Here is a 7,058-nt window from a genome sequence, read left to right on the forward strand (position 1 = left end):
TTATGTGGACACAAAAGTGTTCTCTGCAGATAGCTTCCACAGGGCCTCATTGTTAGTCTCAGATGGCAGACTGGCAGATACCTTGTCTAGGGCATAGGTCACATAACTAATGGCAATCCCACCATGACTGTACAAGGGTTCCTTTGGGATTATTTCCATTAAGCATGTATGGCAAGAGGGATGTCCGTGGGAGGTACCCAAACCTGGAATATAATAAATACGACATTCCTAGAAAAGTGTCTAGTTCCAGGGTTGATTTATTAGTTTAGCTGGATTTTTATTTTTACTTTAAAAAATATTTCTCTATCTGAAAAGAAACATCAGGGCTGGAGAGATGCCTCAGCTGTGAAGAGCACTGGCTGCTCTTGCAGAGGATCTGGGTTTGATTCCTAGCACCCAGTTTGGTGGCTCACAACCATCTGTAACTCCAGTTCTAGGGGACTCAATATCTTATTCTGACTTCCAAGGGCACCGAGCATGTAAGTGGTAGGCATACCATGCAGGCAGAACACTCATATACATAAAATGATCTAGTAAAAATGTTTAAAGAAACACTTTTTTAAAGTGCCCTAGAATGAACTGTGCGTGGAGCTGGCAGCATTCTTTTTATATGAGAACCTCACTTTCTGTGACTGCAGACAGACCTGTCTATGCCTCCTAAGCTGGCTACCTGCTATGTGGATAATTTAGGAGTATTACTAAACTCTTGAAACCTCAGTTTCCTCATGAATTCAGATAACAACTTGTAGAGTGGTTGTAAGGATTAAAAATAAGTCAGTAGGCCTGGTATCAAGCTCAGTGTCTTAGAAACTTGTGCCCTTGTCACTTTTTAGTGTACCTAGAACCATAAGCATATATATATATATAATGTCAATTATCTCCACCGGAGAGCTGAGTGCCAAGTCTGGGTAACATATCAAGATTCTATATCAAGTAAATAACAAAACTGAGGGCTTGTACATTGCCCTACAATTTTATATCTTCCATTGATAATTATTTCATTAAACTGTCTTTAGCTAAAAGTCATTGAAAATTCAGAGTAATTTGTGCACGTGTTTTTTTTTTTGTATTATTATTTTGTTTTTCTCAAAAGACCATGGATTTGACAGTCTGCCTCTCAAGTAGTCAAAGGTCCCTTTAAAAGCTTCATTCTGGGGCTGGAGGGACAGCTGGATGATTGGATTAATTAGTAAAGTGCTTGCCACATAGGCCTGAGGACCTGAGTTTGGATTCTTCAGGACCTATGTTAAAAACCAGACATATTGGAATATACCTGTAATCCCAGCTCTGGGGAGGAAGCAGGAGCAATGGGCCTTGCTGGCCAGCCAGTCTAATCAAATCAGTAAGCACTGTGCTCAGTGAGAGCACAGCGGCATTTAAACGGTAGAAGTTCAAGTTGACGACATGGTCTGTGATGGCAGCTGCTGACCTTTGCAAATGCCAAAGTTTTTTTGGGGGCACATGACAGAGTGTAAACTTAGAGCAGCCATGGTGACAGTCCAGAGGCAGGGTGACAGCTGCCCCTCACAGGTATTTCAGGACTGCTGACATATTAGTGACAGAGTTATTGGTGACCTGGTTGTGTTCCCTGGAAAACACTCACAAGTCTAAGTGGATCAGGACAAATGAACCTCCAACACCAGATTGGGACTGCTGAGACCTCCTGTCTCACTGACAGAACAACTCATTCTTTAGCCTTTCTGTTGGAGACAGCCATTATTGAACTACAGGCTGTGGCATGCAAGCCCCTCCAATAACTCTGTGTGTGTGTGTGTGTGTGTGTGTGTGTGTGTGTGTGTGTGTGTGTGTGTGTGTGTACACGAATGTGTGTGTGCATGTATGCATGCATATGTGTGCATGTGTATGTGTGTGTGCACATGTACATGCACACACACACACACACACACACACACACACACACACACACAATCAGTTTATCAGTTTTGTTCCTTTAGAGAACTGACTAATACACATGGCCTTCTATGTGATCTTATAAAGACACTTGCTGAGTTTAGGGCCCACCCATGGGGTCCAAGATGAACCCATCTCAAAATCTTGAGCTTCATCACACCTGCAGAGACCCTTTATTCAAATAAGGCCATGTCAGCCTATCCTGGAGATTTGAATGTAAATGTGTCTTCCCAGAGGGAACCAGTGAACCAACTACAGGCATCTTGAAATGATTCCCACACCCGAGGCTGAGGATCAAGTTCAAGGGCTTGAGAGCTAATGGTGCTAAAGTGGAGCTTCCATCTCTGCCCTGCCTGACCTGTTTCATCCAAGGCCCTGTGTGTAACCTGCCCTTGTCAAAGCCAAAGCAGGAATTGCTTCCAGTCAATCTGCAAGATTCCCTCTCGCATACACGGTAGATGCACCCACTGCTGGTTTCCTTTGTGATTTAAGTTGGAAGGTGAGAGGCAGAGTTATGAAAACTGGAAGAACAAACCAAGTGGGTGGGGACTGGAGTCTCTTGACACTTCCTGCTTCTGCTGACACTAAAGAGACCTGGCAGCCTGCTATGTGAGGGGAGGAGATGCTGTGTGTTTGAAAGTAGAAGGAACCCCTACTTCAGGACAAGACCACTCTGTACAAACCATGTCTCATTCATTTTTATGTGATAGTGACCATCACCTCATCTGTCCAAGGACAGCATCCAAAAACCTCCAGGACTGAATCTAAGAGTGATCAGAACAGAGCTGATATTTGTGCTGTTATTGCTCTGGATCCTGTTCCTGGCTCGGGGCTACATACAGAGAAAAACTTGGAGGTACTCAGAGCATACAAATAAGCATTCTTGAAAAGCATTCCATTAACTGAACTATGGTGGTATTTTATTTGTACTGAAATGTGATTTTAATTGTATGTTAATCAATAAAGTTGCCTGGGGCTCAGAGCTATTAGAGCCATAGCAAAAGCTGGGAGTTGGTGGTGCACACCTTTAATCCCAGCACTTGGTAGGCAGAGCTAGGTAGATCTCTGTGTGGTCAAGGATGCAACCAGCATTGGAGACACACGCCTTTAATCTCAATACCATAGAAGACCTGGAAGTCTCTACAGACAGGCAGTGACGAGGCAGTCATGTGTTTGGGTCTACAATCAATGAGAAGGCAGGACAGAAAGTCTATATAAAGACAAACAGACAGGAAGTAGGTCTCTTTTGGAGAGGTCTCTTGGCTAAAGAGGTTAGCTGCATCAGGCGGGTAAGGCTCTTAGCTCTGATCTCTTGGCTTTCTTCTTTGCATTGGTTCTGTGTTTCTTATTTAATAAGATGGTTGGTTACATCTACAAATGGTGCCCAATGTGTTGGCAAGAGTTTCCACCTAAAACCTGAGTAAAAAGATTCTAAAACAGAGCTAAAAACAGTTGCTAGTTGTTTCTCTCAAGTTAGTGGCAGCCTGTGTGTTTGAGCTACTATGGCGGGTTCCTGGTGTGTGCACTCGACCTGCAGTATGGTGGGAATGAGGCCTCTGCAAGTGGCACATTAAGCTGCTTCATGAATTTAGCCTTTGCTAGTACAAAGCAAAAAAAGAGGTTTCTGGGCTATACGCTGCTTTGATAGAAGCATAGACCCACTATTTCTGAGAGTTGATGGCTCCCAGAGCTGGTGGAAAATGTACCACTACCATGTTGGGAAGCTGAAGTGGGCGGAGCCAGCAGCCACAGTGCCAGCGCCCTTTCAGTCTTAGAATGCTGCAGTTTAAAGCAATAGGCTCAAGGTAATATAAAAAATAAGCCACGTAAACATGGCTACCACACAGAGAATCTGGATTATGTTCTCTTTGATATTTGTAACTGAAGAAAAACATTTGATTGTAAAAGCTGTTGAGTTATGCCAAAATGTCTATTTTAAAGGTACCTTGACTTCAAAATTTGGATATAAGGATATGTTTCTTTGAAAAAGAGGCTCTGCTTTTGTTTCCACAGAAAGCCAGAGGCTATGGATTTGTTCCAGATTAAGATACATCAGGTTTGACCAGCCAAGACCACTTGAAAGGTCTCTGATGACACCATGGCCCAACATCCAGAACCATTTCAAGGCAACTGGCTCAGACAATACAGCCTCACGGACTACTCCATGATCCTTAAATTTTCTTTGTGTTCCTATAAGATACAGCGCCCCCCTCCAGCAGGAAGTAGTAAGAGAAGCTACGCCCAAATTCCCAAATTCCCAAATATACCAAGCTGGTGTTGGAGATGTGTGAAAGTTAAAACCTTCCTTTTAAAAAAGAAAAGGGGTCTCCTATTCCTTGTTCTCCCTTTCTGTTCTTGATCCAGCTGGGATCTCCCACTCCCCCAAGCTCTCTTTCCCTTGACCCTCACCCTTCATTACCCCCACTCATGTCCAGGCTGTTCATGTAGATCTCATCCATTTCTCCGTCATTGGGCGATCCCCATGTCTTTCTTGGGGTCCTGTTTTCCAGGTAGCCTCCCTGGTGATGTGAGTAGCAGTCCAGTCATCCTTGTTCCACATCTAGTATCCTCCTATGAGTGAGTACATATCATGTTTGTCTTTCTGAGTCTGGGTTACCTCACTCAGGATGATTTTTTTCTAGATCCATCCATTTGCCTGCAAACCTCATGATATCATTGTTTTTCTCTGCTGAGCAGTATTCCATTGTGTATATGTACCACATTTTATTTATCCATTCTTCAGTTGAAGGGTATCTAGGTTGTTTCCAGGTTTGAGCTATTACAAACAATGCTGATATGAATATAGCTGAGCAAGTGCTCTTGTGGTATGATTGAGCATTCCTTGGGTATATGCCCAGGAGTGGTATAGCTGGATCTTGGGGGAGATTGATTACCAATTTTCTAAGAAAGCACCATATTGATTTCCAAAGTGGTTGTACAAGCTTGCATTCCCACCAGCAGTGGAGGAGAATTCCCCTAGCTCCACATCCTCTCCAGCATAAGCTGTCTTCAGTGTTTTTGATCTTAGCCATTCTGACAGGCGTAAGGTGGTATCTCAGAGTTGTTCTGATTTGCATTTCCCTGATGATTAGGGATGTTGAGCAATTCCTTAAATGTCTTTCAGCTATTTGAGTTTCCTCTGTTGAGAATTCTCTGTTTAGTTTTCTATAGCCCATTTCTTAATTGGACTGTTGGGCATTTTGATGTCTAATTTCTTGAGTTCCTTATATATTCTGGATATCAGTCCTCTGTCAGATGTGGGGTTGGTGAAGACCTTTTCCCATTCTGTAGGCTGACGCTTTGCCTTGTTGACCATATCCTTTGTTCTACAAAAGCTTCTCTGTTTCAAGAGGTCCCATTGATTGATTGTTTCTCTCAGTGTCTGTGCTACTGGTGTTATATTTAGGAAGTGATCTCCTATGCCAATGCATTCAAGACTACTCATAGGAGGATACTAGATGTGGAACAAGGATGACTGGACTGCTACTCACATCACCAGGGAGGCTACCTGGAAAACAGGACCCCAAGAAAGACATGGGGATCGCCCAATGACGGAGAAATGGATGAGATCTACATGAACAGCCTGGACATGAGTGGGGGTAATGAAGGGTGAGGGTCAAGGGAAAGAGAGCTTGGGGGAGTGGGAGATCCCAGCTGGATCAAGAACAGAGAGGGAGAACAAGGAATAGGAGACCATGGTAACTGAAGACCACATGAGAATAGGAAGAAGCAAAGTGCTAGAGAGGCCCACAGAAATCCACAAAGATAGCCCCACAATAGACTGCTGGCAATGGTTGAAAGATAGCCCAAACTGACCTACTCTTGTGATGGGATGGCCAAACATCCTAATTGTCATGCTAGAAACCCCATCCAATGACTGAGGGATCTGGATGCAGAGATCCACAGCTAGGCCCCAGGTGGAGCTCCAGGAGTCCAATTAGCGAGAAAGAGGAGGGTTTATATGAGCGAGAATTGTTGAAACCAAGATTGGATAAAGCACAGGGACAAATAGCCAAACGAATGGAAACACATGAACTATGAACCAAAGGCTGAGGGGCCCCCAACTGGATCAGGCCCTCTGAATGGGTGAGACAGTTGATTGGCTTGATCTGTTTGGGAGGCATCCATGCAGTGGGATCGGGTCCTGTGCTCATTGCAAGAGTTGGCTGTTTGAAACCTGGGGCTTATGCAGGGTCACTTGGCTTGGCCTGGGAGGAGGGGACTGGACTGAGTCTACCAGGTTGATCTCAGTCCTCGGGGGAGCCTTTGCCCTGGAGGAGGTGGGAATAGGGGGTGAGCTGGGAGGAAGGATTGGGGGTGGGAGGGGGAGAACAAGTGAATCCGTGGCTGATATGTAGAACTGAATTGTATTGTAAAATAAAAGAAAAAAGAAGAAAAGGGGAAGTGCTGTGGGATGGTCTGTATGTCAAATTACTCTGATTGGTCAATAAATAAAACACTGATTGGCCAGTGGCCAGGCAGGAAGTATAGGCAGGACTAACAGAGAGGAGAATTAAGGGAACAGAAAGGGAAAGGGAGTCACTGCCGGCCACTGCCATGACAAACAGCATGTGAAGATGCCTGTAAGCCACGAGCCACGTGGCAAGGTATAGATTTATGGAAATGGATTAATTTAAGATAAAAGAACAGTTAGCAAGAAGCCTGCCACGGCCATACAGTTTGTAAGAAATATAAGTCTCTGTGTTTACTTGGTTGGGTCTGAGCGGCTGTGGGACTGGCGGGTGACAGATTTGTCCTGACTGTGGGCCAGGCAGGAAAACTCTAGCTACCCTGAACCCACATCTCAATCAAACGATACCAGGCAGTTTGCAGTTTGGTCAGCAAACAAAAGCAAATCTAAGGCTTGTGACTGAACCAAGTTTCCTAAGAACATGGAATTGGTGGAGCATTCACGTGTGAAAAAAAGCACATTTTACACACACACACACACACACACACACACACACACAGACAGAGAGACAGACAGACAGACAGACAGACAGACAGACAGACAGACAGACAGAATTCCTAACACCTGATATAACTTACCATGATCTTGAACTTCTGATCCAGAAAGGGATGAACCATGTGCAAAATAGACTGTGTGCCAAATGGGTGTATTTCTCACTGTGCTCCATCTGCATAGG

Source organism: Peromyscus maniculatus, chromosome 5 (assembly GCF_049852395.1).
Source record: "Peromyscus maniculatus bairdii isolate BWxNUB_F1_BW_parent chromosome 5, HU_Pman_BW_mat_3.1, whole genome shotgun sequence".
Lineage (NCBI taxonomy): Eukaryota > Metazoa > Chordata > Mammalia > Rodentia > Cricetidae > Peromyscus > Peromyscus maniculatus.